General features: G+C 38.7%; 1 long non-coding RNA gene across 3 annotated transcripts; it reads left to right on the plus strand.

Moving 5' to 3' along the window:
- Positions 1-4,102: 4,102 nt before the first annotated feature.
- Positions 4,103-7,035, plus strand: LOC131247215 (uncharacterized). 3 transcript variants are annotated; one of them, XR_009171570.1, is made up of 3 exons: positions 4,103-4,250; positions 5,819-5,902; positions 6,639-6,882. It is a non-coding gene; the product is annotated as an uncharacterized LOC131247215 (long non-coding RNA). The 3 variants fall into 3 exon arrangements; XR_009171572.1 differs by lacking the exon at positions 5,819-5,902 and adding an exon at positions 6,895-7,035 and having other exon boundaries at positions 4,126-4,250; positions 6,639-6,785; XR_009171571.1 differs by lacking the exon at positions 4,103-4,250 and adding an exon at positions 5,423-5,653.
- The last annotated feature ends 5,374 nt before the right edge of the window (positions 7,036-12,409 follow it).

Below are 12,409 nucleotides of genomic sequence, written 5' to 3' on the forward strand. Positions count from 1 at the left end.
ATGCGTGGCTCATGAGTCTTAGCGGATTGAGATACCAAGGTTAAAGGGGTTTTCACTGGTGAGTTTGGTACCTTAGATTCAAGCAGTAACGTCCATACATGGTGAACATACATCGGGTCAATCGGGTTACTTGACGAGCTTGACTGGTACGAGCGCACATTGAATTGATCGACATGAAGTGCACGAGCACTCCGTGTGGCCTAACCACTGTCGACAACTGAAGTATGACTCGGACTCATTGAACATGTCCTGTGAGGCGAAAACAATCTCAACCACCAAATCAGAACTTGTTACCGATTACCTGGACTATTTCGTAGTCCCAAACACATTCGGATATGAGAAATATGTACACATGATAATCATACAGCATTTAACAATCAATACAAACATGGAAAGCATTTGAATGTATAATGAAACACATATAACATGCCATTCTACATATACGTATTCTACACAAACCACGCTATTTAGATTACAATAACTTAAAGGAATTTATGCATATAACTACGGTAGTTGGGAATCCTATCCCAACAACCCTATTAAGTACAATTCATCTAACTACTTCACATATAGTCATTGTGTCACACACTTATACTACACATATCAACATACACAACATATGTTGATTATAACATATATGTGGACAAATCCTCGCAACAAGGAGTTGTCACACACATAATAATTCATGTATTTGCATTCCATAGACATGGCTGACACAAATCGTAATTCCATGTCCATTCAGACATTTCAACAAACACATAGACTACACACTTTAATATACTTGTATTAGACAAGTTATAACATATATCCTGGTAAGCCCTTTTACAAAGAAATTGCCACATACACAACGAGCATATATTCATGGTTAATAATCATGGCAAGTACAGATTCAAATTCCATATTCATTCAATTATATCAACAAACACATGGAATACACTATATTCAACATAATTCATATATATGTGTAAAGCACGGGAAACGTCGTATTTAAGCATGTGATAGCAATCAAGTCAGTCATAAATCATTAACTAACATTGAAAGCCTTGAAAACCATAACCTAAACATTTATAGTTCGCACCTTACGCCGGTAAACGTGTAACGAACTCAGTTTTAAAGCTAAGTCTTTGTCTACGGCACCACAATAACCTATATCAGAGAATAAGTCAACTATTTTATCCATTACAATAGTTGAAAACCCTAAAATAGGTTAGGTTTAGGATTCCTTACCTAAGTATGGAGTCAGAATCGCCTGTATAGCGATACAGGAATGGTAGTTGAGTGCGCGGAGTAGCGGGATCAAATCCTAGGATTCCTTTTCCACGTGCGGTCGGACTTAAGTTCCCTGACCATGGATCTAGGTCAGGCTGAGTTTTCGTTCCGATCGGGTTTGCAGATCAGCCGTGGCAGACCAGTTTCAGTTCAACGGTCATGGTCACTCGATCGGGGTCACAAGTACACCGACATGTGTGGGACATTTCTCCTGATCCGAGGGTATATTTGGGTCAGATTCTGACGGTCTGAATCTTTGTATTTGACCCGTAAGCGACACGACTTAGATTAATTAAATTTGGATTTTTTTATTTCTAAATATTTTCACGTTTCTCACATACTTCGCTCCAGGCTCAAGTTTTGCATTTCTAGACACAATTAAGACTTGATTTCCGAGGAGGTTGTCAAGTCCAGTAATGCGGTCATAACTGTATAGTTTCGCGGTCATCGGACACTCGACATGCGGTCCAGGTCCGATACGAAGTTTCAAGGTGCTCCCGAGAGCAACTGGGTTTTGAGGTGAATTCAAGATTTCAGGGTAATATAGCGTCAATGATTCTGCACGTTTTGGATCTTGCAGATCATATTTAAAGTGATTAGTGTTAATTTCATGAGTACTCTTGTTTAGCACTTGCTAATATTAACATAATTTTTAAAGGTTTTGGTCTTGGGTGATTTTTTGCCTGAGGTGGTACTGGGCTTTTGTAGTTTGTATACAAAGTGATCCAAGCTATTAATACTTAACTAAATTACGCCCTAATTACAACAGAATAAGGTCCTAGGGCAGTTTTACGTCCAAGGACATCCATTGCCAAGTTGGGAAAAATCCGGGACGTTACAACCATGAAGGCATGAGTAAGGACCTAGGTGTGTGTGAACAGTCAGCGATGTGTTCACCACACTGAATTTTGTGAGCCCCACCAGGAAATAGGCTATGAATAGTTTTTTGTATTTCATTTATGACGTTAAACTTATATATATTTCTGCGTGGATGAATGTGATGTGGATAAGATTGTTTGTGTTTGGATGGATGTAGTTTATGTTTGGATGAATGTAGTTTATGTTTGGATGGATTTACATAGTTTGGGTTTAGATGGATGTGAATGTGAATATGATGAAATATATTATATACAAGTGTATATCAGGAAGAATATGATGAAATATATTGTAACAGGTGTATATTAGGAATTTTGTGTTGGAAAATTGGAAAAAAAACGAGACTTTTACCTACGAAATATTTCATAGGTAAAAGTCTCATCCACATTTTTTACCTACGGCGCTATTCGTAGGTAAAAGTTTTGTAAATTTTTTTAGCTACAAAAATAGTCGTAGGTAAAAGTTTTTTAAATATTTTTACCTACTAAATATTCGTAGGTACAAGTTTTGTAAATATTTTTAGCTATGAAAATATTCGTAGGTAAAAGTTTTGTAAATATTTTTACCTGCGAAAATATTTGTAGTTTACAGTTTTGTAAATATTTTTACCTACGAAAAAAAGCGTCGGTAAAGGTTTTTACTGACGAAAAAATTCATCGGTAAAAGTCTTAACTTTGCCAACAAATTTTTTTTTTCATTGGTAAAAAACTTTTACGACGGTCTTTTACCAACGAAAATTTTCGTCGGTAAAACTTTTTACCTATGAAAAAAAGCTTTTAGTGACATAAATTTTCATCGGTAAAAGTGTGTTTTCTTGTAATGTGGACAAGGTGGGCTTGGGTTCGGTCAAGGAAGGTTTTTGGACCGAGCAGGGGGAAAATAGTTAGATGTTCAGCCCAGGCCCCCTGGTCCTGTTTTTTGTGCATAGCTAGTTTTCAGCTTTATATGATAGGGTCCCCTAGGAGCTTTTATTCCTGGGGGTCCCCTAAATTGTACCTGAATTTTCGCTTGGTTTAATGAAATGCCCATGCGGCAGTTTTTTGAAAAAAAAAGACTTTTTGAAACCATTCAGCAGGTTTCCTTTCCACTCTTATTGTTACTCAGTAAGAGTTTGGCTGGCTAGCAGTGGGGTTGCAGGGTTGCTGCTATCTATTCTTTGTTCTCCAATTTATTGTTTCCTAAAAAAAAAAAAGAAAAAAAAAGGGTACTTCCTGTTACATATCTACTCTAGCCCTTGTTGCCTATAGGGTTGGTGTTGCTTGTGAATGGTATATGGATGCTGTGATTGTATAACTACCAAAAAAAGGGGCAAAGGATACAGACTACATTACTTTTTTGCTTCGGATTGAAACCGTAGCTAGAGTTACTATGGATTTAATCCGTAGCTAAAAGGTTACCACACCATTAATAATTAACGGTGGTGTAAGGGGCTCTATAGGGCCTAAAAAAATATATGTGTGTTCCATCTAAGCTGTTCATATATTTTGAAATATTATTATAGGATATTAAACCAAAAATCATCTAGATTAGAGGCTAAAGTGGAACACACGGTTGGAAACATGGAGATTAAATTACATGTGCTTCCTATGGTGTGGTCCACTTGGGCCTTCAATATACTTTATTTTTGGGATTATGGACTAATATTTTATTATAATTAATAGCTGGAATGGATTAAGCGAATACATCATGATGGGCCCTACGGATCCCCTGACAGGACCGTCCATGGGGCCCTAGGCCCAAAAATGGGCGCGCGCTCGAAACAGAGCCGCGCCCAAATTACGCACCATTTTTTCTCTCTCTATCTCACTCCATTCCCTAACCCATTCTCTCATCTTCCTCCCTCTCTCTTTTCATTCCCTTATCCTCTCACTCTCTCTCCATTCTCCATTCCTCTCTCTCTCTCTCTCTCTTCGTTTCCATCGTCAGCACTCTCAATTTACCTCTCCCTCGCTCGAGCTCCCTTTCCCTCGTCGTCTCCCTCTCCCTCTCTCAAGCTCCCGTGCCCTCACTCCCCCTTCAACAGCACGACTCTTCAGTGGCACTGCCTCCACCAGCTCTCCCGCGCCCTCACTCCCCCTAACATTGAGGCTTCTTCCTCTTCAAAGGTTCCCTCTCCCATACATTTCCAGGGTTTGGTTGATTTCCTTGTTACTGCGACTTGAATATGAGATTAATTGCTTTTTTTTTTTTTTATTATTACGTAAAAGCTCGGTATAAGCAATGAATAATGCATGTTTGGATGTGTCAGATCCATAGGACCATATCTCATTCCAAGTGATGCAATTGATAGGCAGTCAGATCTTGGTAGGATAGGGTTGCGGCTCATTGCTCTCTGTTTTCTAGCCAATGGTTTCCTCTTTTCGTTGAAAAAAATAATTGCACTTATATATTCAATTCATAATTTTTCTAGTGATATTCTTTCAGTCTTTACCAAGTTTCTATTTTGATATTGGTATCGGAACTCCAACAATCTTTTTTTTTTTTTTTTGTAAAACTTTCATTGATGTTACATTCAGTTTTTCTTTAAACTTGTTAAAAGTCACTCAAGTAATGCCATCTATTTATTTTTTTTCATTGGCTATTCAGTTTCTACTATCTTTTCTTATCCATGACTGTATATTTTATTCGGTATTATATATATATATATATATACATACAATGGTTCTTTGTATAGATTCAAATGCTTTAATTTCAGGTTACTGAAATTGGAAGCAGCTTGAATTATTTATTTATTTTTTATTTTTATAGAATGTTGATGTCTTGTTTGGTTGGACCTGTTGGAAAATGATCAAACCATTGGAGTGATGGGCATATGATCCCTTGATCCTATCTATCCAGTTGTTAACATCCATTCCCCATAGAGAAATAACAAAGACTATTTATTCTTGTCTTTAAATTTTAAAATGGCAGCATATTAGGAATAATGTAAAAGATTTAGTCAATTATTTCTAAATATTGATGTGCATGGAAAGACCAAGGAAATTAGGAGCAAAATGGACAAACAAGAACATAACACCTGAAGAAAAAATAAAAGCTTTTGAGCTAGATTATGATAGAAAATGTGATTGTTGGAATGGATATGATCCATCCACTTATGCTTGTGTCATTGAGAGATATGAAGCAAGGGATGAGGCTAGATGGATGGGATCAATTATGCATGCGTGGCCCAAAGTGATGCAATGGGTCCCATATGGTTTAACTTTTTTGACATGTGGGTATCATGTATTCACTTTTCACTTTTCACATGGTTTACCTATATGACAGGTGAGTATCAATGGCCAGTGGAACTGTGATTCCATAGTCTAGATTGCTAGTCCGATGAGCTTTCCATTGGCTGGAGCATTCCTTGGACCACTCCCAGACCTTTAGGTCCTGACCATTGAATGTGGACAGTTGTTTGCACTCAAAAACATCCTTGATTGGATTATCCTAAACATCCATTGGTTCCTTGTCAAATGTGGACTATTGGTTGTCATTAACCATATCATTGGCATGCTATGGTCATCTGGTAGGGGTTCATCTCATATCTATATTGTTTCCGAGGTTATATTCTAAGTGCTTGCACGTATGCTTGCATCTGGATGAGTTGGGCTCTCTTCCCTGATTTTTATGGCTTTTATTTTATTTAGTTTAGAATTTATATCTAATTGCATTGATTTATTATCAAATATAGGTAACCATTGAGGAAATTTCCAGCTTGATGTGACTTCAAGATTAACACCCATTGCTTTTTTGCAATTCTCCTAGTCCATTGATGGTAGCTCATCTCTTTTTTCCTTTCTAGTTACCTTTATATGATGTTTGGCTTTTTTTTTTTGCCCCTTAATTTTAAACTAATTTGGCGCTCTATAGTTCATCATATTGATAGTCTGCATGTTTTTTTCTACTTGCTCAGTACAAAATTCATTCAAAATTACAAAAACCAAAGAATTATGATAATTTGGGTAGGCCAGACTATATGAAACAGTTAGGATGGAATGCCCCACCATATATAGTTTTGTGTAGGGCCCTTAGTGGTGTTTATATGCGTTCTGATCCATTCATTTGATGTGAAGATGAACCCAAAGACATGCTATTCCAAAACTCGTGTGGGTAATACCATGTGAATTTAGAGGTTTTATGTAATAATTCTTTTGGGATGGCCCACCTGAGTATTGAATTAGCCTGCTTTGGGGATCAAGGCTAAACAAGGTGTTTCATATACTTGATTGATGCAGTGCTTTCATGCATGTTAAATTGTTTTCCCAGCTTAGAGAAAGTAAGGTTGGTAGGCAAAATTAGGCCATGCGCATGGTGATGGGGAGAGAACTTTTCCAGTTCAATCAGCTATCTGGTATTTTAGAGCTTTGGGAATAGTTATTGTGCAAGACACACATGGCCTGATGGGGTGCATTTATGAATATTTGAATGATTTTAAAATGGCCTGATGAGGAATGCATGAATTGGATTCATCACTTGCAGTATATGAATATTTGAATGATTTCATTAACTAGGGAACACGAGGAAATCACAAATAAAGAAGCAAGAGCTTTACTCTTGACAAGCAGCCAGAGCAAGAAGATGCACCAATTTCAGATGTTAATAAGGAAAGCAAGGAGGATCCAACAAATGAAGTAGAAGAAAAGGAACCAGAGGAGAAGGTAAACTCTTCCCTTTTTTGTGCATTTTTTGGTTGGATGCATTTATGCCTCTAGCTACAGTGAAAATGTTTGCTCAAGATGTCCTGATCATAGTTCTAAAATCCAGCAGGTTGACTCAAAACTATGGGCTTTGTAACTGTGGGCTGGGGTGTATGTTGGGTTTAAAGTTTAGAAGCTTTTTGCTAGTGAGAATGATGACCTTTACACAATATGTGCAAATTTTGGAGATCTTCTGCTTTGTGATGGATGCCCCAGGGACTTTCACCAGGGTAAATGCTTTTCCCACATGTTAATGATTACTTTCTATCTTTAATGCTATTCATCCACTGCCAAAAAAATGATTAAAGGCTACGGATTATACTAGTTTTTAGCTACGGATATAGACTGTAGCTAAAAGGTAACACTTCTAAACATTCAATTAGCTTGGGATAGCCCCATAAGTGGCTCTACGAGGCCTATTAAAATGTGTGTGCTCCATCTAATACGTCTATCCATTTTGAAATAGAATGTCAGGGCAAGAGTCCAAAAAATGAAGTAGATCGAATGCTTAGGTGGACCACACGGTAGGAAACAATGGAGATTAATTCCTACCATTGATTGATGGTGTGGTTCAATTGAACCTTTAATTTGCCTAGATGTTGGGGTCATTCCCTATAAAAAAATTACAAAATTAATAGACGGAGTGGATATATCAAATGCATCATGATGGACCCTATAAAGCCCTCGACAAAATCGTCCGTCCAGCACCGTCAGACGTGGTGCGAACACGGAGGGGCTACGAAGGATGTACAATAGCTAAGGTCCGAGGGCTTTTAGCTACGGTTTAAAACCGTAGCAGGTAAAGATGCTAAATCCGCGCTGCTTTTTTCTTTTCCCCCTCTCACGAAACGTTTCATTTCCCTTCTCTCCTTGAAAAAAAAACCCCATTCCCTCTCTCTCTCTCTCTCAATCTCCCACGCCCCTTCTCTCTCTCTCTCTCGATCTCCCGTTTCCCTCTCACGTCCCTCTCTCTCTCTCTCTCGATCTCCCGCACCCCTTTTTCTAATCCTCTCTCTCTCTCTCTCGTTTGCTTCTCATTTATAGTGATCTAATCAGATCTGATATTCTGTCTTCCATCTCTTTCTTTCCTTTTGTTTGATCTGATCATCTCTATATTTTTCTTCTTTCAGCTTTGGATTGTAGGTGAAAATGGGGCTCACGTTTACGAAGCTATTCAGCCGTCTGTTCGCAAAGAAGGAGATGAGGATTTTGGAGAGATCGTCACCACCATCCCCACTATTGGTATCAGATCTCACCCCTTGTCTCTCTCAATCTTAGATGCTGGATGGTTTTTGTTCTCTTTTTTAACCCAGATTGTGTAATTCTGCATGTTTTTGGTGATTGATTGATGTCTAATCTGGTTTTCATGCTTTTGGACTCAATTAGATCCTTTCTCTATTTGTAGAATCAGAACTGGGTTGTTGAAGCATGTATGTTTCGGGATCTGTTCATCTGTTTGTACAGTTAGGTTTCTAAGCTTGATTCTATTGGAACTTGTATGCATGCCATAGATCCGTACATTGTATTGTTGAAATCTGAAGATGTGCTTGTGGAGAATAAGAGATCCATACCTGTTGGGTTTAGTCGGGGCTCTGTGTTCATGGCTCCATAGGTGAGAGGTTGGGCTCAGACTTATGCTGGTTAGCCATTGTTTGCATGGTTTTAAGACTTGCACTAACTCATTTGGTCTTGAGATGAGTTGCACTCGAGTTGGGGTGACTCAGCTGAGTCACCACCATGTTTCTCGAAATAGAAGGAAAAATAAAGAAATATATAGAATTAAAGAAATGGCACCTGGGGTAGTTTTATGATAAAATCTAGTTAATGTGTGACCTTGAAATGCACTAAATATCAATTGGCTGTGTGAAATGTGGATAGGTATCTGATTGATTTCTTTGGTAATAGATCCACACCATTCAGGAAAACATGTTTCTTGATGGTAGTTGTAACCTACATATGTGAAATAGTTCATCTTGACCATGGTAGTTGGAAACACCCTAGGGCCATCTGAAATGCATTTTAGAAAAGGCAGATTTGCATTTCAAATGTTCTGTCAGAATTGAAATGCATTCCCTTGCTGAAAATTTTTGTTGTTATCAATGTGGTGGCCTGTGTGCCTGCAAATTAACTTCAATTTTGTTGTTGTCAATGTGGTGGCTTGTGTGCCTGCAAATGAACTTCAATTTTCTTGTCAAAGCTTGCAAATTAAGTTTTAGATTGACGTTCTTGCTACTGTTGTGATAGTTTCCATTAAATTCTGATATCATTACAATTTCAAAATCTGAAAATGCAGTTACAAAATGCTTAGTTGACATTCAAGTAGTTGGCAATATCTTTAGAAGAATGATTCAATGCTCGAACCCAAGGATATTTAAAGTATCCTCAGGCCTTTTGAGTCTCTATAAGAGAGGCACATGGTTTGGTGATCTAGACATGGATGGGCCATGAGCCCAAAAACGTCACCCCATTCTAACCATTTTAACCAATCTGGTCCTTGGCCTGCAAATTGCGTCACTTATCGTCTCAACAGTTTTGTTCCCTTTTGCTAATGTTGCAACTACAATGTCTTGAATTGTAGTCAAGAGATTAGGCGGTTGGCATTTTAATCTTTGTTGGATATATAAATCTTCAAGTGTTTGAGTCTGTTTCACAAATCATTTCTTCTCAATCAATGTTTCTCCAGGGAAGCATTTATTCTAGTTCCAACTGCGGTGATCCCACAACTTCAGTCCCTGTGCACAGTATACAACAAAATGAGTATATGAATCTGAATGAAATATCTCCACGGTTGCAGTTTCCTTCTGAAGAGAGGAAGTGGGTGCTTGGGCTTCAGGTCATTTCATCTGTACTCCATTCCAATGACAATCATTTCTTTATGATCTTAAACTCTATATGTAGCTAACATGTGTAGGACACCTGGGCCATGTAACAGGAGGGATTGCTATCTTGATGAACTAGCCTAGTAATCTGGCCATAAAAAATCACCAGGTAGGCCACACATGTAAGGAAACAATGGACGGTCCAAAAGAATTTGGCGAGTTCTTATAAACCAGACATCATTTTCATACATTTGCTGCCCCGTTGACCCGCCTGATTTTTAGCCAAGTCGTCTCATAGGTAGCAAAACTCTGTATTTTTGAAAAAAAAAAAACCTCATATAATTGATTAAGCATTTAAAATTGCCTATATTTTGAAATATAGAAAAGTAAAAAAAAAAAGATTTTTGGCGCGAAAATGAATTAAACATGTTAAAAAGAAAGTCTATTTTTTTAATTGAAGTTTTCTCTTTTAACCTTATTTATATATAATACACACGTGTGGATATATGGCCATTTTTTTTTTTAAAAGTTCAAAACTGTATTAAACCAGAACTTCTCATTTTCCATTTTGCTATCTATCTGTCATCTATATAGCTCAGATGTCCTACACATGCTAGTTTGCCACATGCCCATATATAGAGGTGTGCCTATGGCTATCTTGGAAATGCACCCAATGCTACTCTATGCATGAATGGCTTCTCTACTGATGGGCCTTCTATTGTCGAAACTGATGGAGTTGGCAATAGATTAGATAATGCTGTTAAGTTTCAAATGCAGGTAATCTGGTGCCACTTCATGGCTCAGTTTCATCATTTGGGTCGATAGTTGTGCTGAAAATGACCAAAGTGTACCTGAGCTTCTTTGGAATGACTTTGTTCGTAAACAACTTGGATGGTTCTTTTTCAGTGACTGATGATTTAATGCCAATCTTGCAAAATATAGAAAATTATCACTTGCACGTGTTTGGATATGTGGAATCCCTGGGTTTTTTAAAGAAAATAATATCCAATGGTAATTTCCTGCTTGTTGTAGAAAATTGGATAAGGATCCTAGAAAATGGAGCTGTTTTTGGGTATCAAGTGGAATTCTCGAATTCATTAGACAAAAGTTACCTCATTTCTTGTACCGAAGAATTCTGATCATGGATAAGAGTGATTATTACTATGTCAAGGTCACGTATCCAAATAGCTCAATTGTCTTGTCAGTGGAAAACAATTTCTATTTCCCCATGGATTCTTTGTATCCAAACATGCCTGAACACATGTATAAGATTTGAACCATTCCTCTGGTGAGCCTTACCATGGATGGGCATAGACTGAAAATCACACCACAGACAACCCAACCCTTCCACTGGAGGATTTTTCCTAACTGATGGTCAATCATACTTTATTTATTTCTTCTAATCATCCATTTTCTTTCCTCAAAGTCCTCCAATTAAATGGCATAGAATTGCAGGAGTTGTGTTATTTTTTCATCATGGCCCATCCAAGGTAGGGGGCACAGCCAGATGTGTGGCTTCGATTTATCTTTCATTTGTACAAGAATAGAGTTGCAGATAGCTTAAGAAAATAAGTACTTTACACTCTTTAAGTCTTTCCCTTATTAATTCTTCCAAAGCTGATTTCAGAAGAGCAAATGGCCTTTATCAAAGGCAGGTCAATAGCCGACAGCATTGCCCTGGCACAGGAAATCTTCCGTGACTTAGATATGAAAGTCAAGGGAAGTAATCTCATCCTCAAAATTGATCTAGAGAAAGCTTACGATTGTGTCAGCTGGCCCTTCCTAACGGCGGTTTTGCAGAAATTTGGCTTTAACCAGGCATGGATTTCCATTGCTGAGCAGTGTTGGTCAACCCCATGGTTCTCTGTGCTCTTCAACGGGGAGTCCTCTGGCTTCTTTAAAGCTGAAAGAGGGCTGTGTCAAGGAGATCCCCTCTCTAGCAACCTCTTTATTCTGGTCATGGAAGTCCTCAGCCGGGGCTTGAAGAATCTATCCACATCCAGCGCTTGCCAGCCCTACAAAACTAGTAGAAGAAGCCTGCCTCCATCCCATCTCCTCTTCGCTGACGACACTACCATCTTCACCAATGGCAGCCGCTCCTCCATCAGAAATCTGGTAGCCTTCCTCCAGGAATTCAAGAACATTTCAGGCCTCAAGATCAACAAATCCAAGAGTAGCTTTCTCGTGTCTGCTAGGATGACGCTGTCGAGGACTCGTAGCATTGAAAGGCTGACTGGTATAGCTTGCTCTTTCGCCCCCTTCTTCTACCTCGGCGTCCCTCTAGCCAAAAGTAGAGCCCGCCCAGCCTCCTTTCATCCCCTTCTCGAGAAAATCCAGTCCAGGATCTCAGGTTGGAAGGCCCACTTCCTCAATCAGGCTGCTAGAACAACTCTTATCAAGCATATTCTCTCCAGTATCCCCGTCCATATTCTCGTGGCGGTTGAAGTTCCTATTAAGATGCTACAGACCCTGGAATCCAAGCTTGCAGACTTCTTTTGGGGGTGGTCTAAAGGGAGAAAAAAATTCCACTGGGTAAGTTGGAGGCGTATTACTTACCCCACCAAGGAGGGGGGGCTAGGCATAAAACCCTTACGAGAAATCTCAGTTGCCCTGAGGCTCAAGCGGGCCTGGATCATCTTCTTCGCCCATAAGAATAGTCTTTGCGCGAAATTCATGAGATCCAAATACATTATCAACAACTCCCGTGAATCCCCTAGTCAGCACAACACTGATTCCCCAGCGTGGAAAGGTATCAGGAAGCTTCTC

The sequence above is a fragment of the Magnolia sinica genome, chromosome 5 (assembly GCF_029962835.1).
Source record: "Magnolia sinica isolate HGM2019 chromosome 5, MsV1, whole genome shotgun sequence".
Classification (NCBI taxonomy): Eukaryota; Viridiplantae; Streptophyta; class Magnoliopsida; order Magnoliales; family Magnoliaceae; genus Magnolia; species Magnolia sinica.